Below are 1198 nucleotides of genomic sequence, written 5' to 3'. Positions count from 1 at the left end.
AAAGGAAGCCTGTTAAACGTGTAGAACGTCGGGGCGCGAACGCTCGCTACCGCGTTCATCGGGCCAGAGAGGACACTTCAGTTAATTACATGCTATATAATTTATTGACAAAAATATAACTTTGAAGCAAGTACAGTGAAGTATATGCGATTAAAAATGTGGAACGCTTCACGATTTTGCGTGTCATCCTTGCGCAGGGGCCATGCTAATCTTCTCTGTATCGTTCCAATTTTAGTATATGTACTGCCGAAGCAAGTACATTAAGCTCTTCATTTTTGTAGCTTTTGAACTTCTTGGCGGTGACTTTTGCTGTTTTCCGTACTTTGTATCGCCCAGTTTAGTTGCCGATACATGAAATAAGTGCTATCCACATCCATTGATATTTGTTAAATTCAGCCTTTCGTTGAGCATAGTAATAATGTATACATTTTTATGGATATGTGTAGATAGATGCATAGATTTATATACGTATAACTGAATTACGACCAAATAAAATATCCGGGAAAATATGTACGCATTTATAACATAAATCAAATATATATAAGAGAAGTCAAAAAGATTTGCATACCAAAGGGGAATCCTAGTGTTAGGCGGGGGCACCGAATAATTATGGGAAGTAACTTAAAGTCATATATAATAACCGTGTTAGTCAAGGGTATTTACCTAATTCAATTGCAATGCTTCTAGTTGAAGTGCAGTGAAAAAATACGTATATTGTTTTCGTGTTACATAATGGAAGCTTTTCTGAATGCGTTGCATAACTAATAAAACCTATCGTTAGAAACTTTCAACTGCCTAGTAATTTGTAATCCATACACATGAAAGCTTTATAAAAGATCTTTCATAAGTACGATAATGGGACTTAACAAATCGATGCAAAACAAATGTCTTTTATTATGAAACGATTTGAAAAGGCAATGTGGAATATATGTAATAAAGAATAATTGTCAAAGTTATTTCTTGAGCATATTATTCAAAATACAAAAATATTTCCTCGCCTGTTTGTTTCCATCTGTGTCACATTCCTCCTAAAAAGGTGAGTCAGCAATATATTCTTGCTCTCGTCTCTTCAACCAGGAACGTATTTGTTAGTCTAGACGATTCGCTTTATTTCGCCTTCTTATTGCATAATAATGCCGACCATCACTACACCTTGTGCATGGGTTGGAGCCATCTTGTGTTTAGTGTGACGGTCCGC

General features: G+C 35.8%; 1 non-coding gene across 1 annotated transcript; it reads right to left on the bottom strand.

Annotated features, from left to right (window-relative positions):
* Nucleotides 1-152: 152 nt before the first annotated feature.
* Nucleotides 153-259, bottom strand: LOC119593203. The gene has a single exon (XR_005230505.1). It is a non-coding gene; the product is annotated as a U6 spliceosomal RNA (small nuclear RNA).
* Nucleotides 260-1198: the final 939 nt, after the last annotated feature.

This window comes from Penaeus monodon, chromosome 31 (genome assembly GCF_015228065.2).
Source record: "Penaeus monodon isolate SGIC_2016 chromosome 31, NSTDA_Pmon_1, whole genome shotgun sequence".
NCBI classification, from domain to species: domain Eukaryota; kingdom Metazoa; phylum Arthropoda; class Malacostraca; order Decapoda; family Penaeidae; genus Penaeus; species Penaeus monodon.
This window is presented reverse-complemented; position numbering and strand designations above follow the sequence as displayed.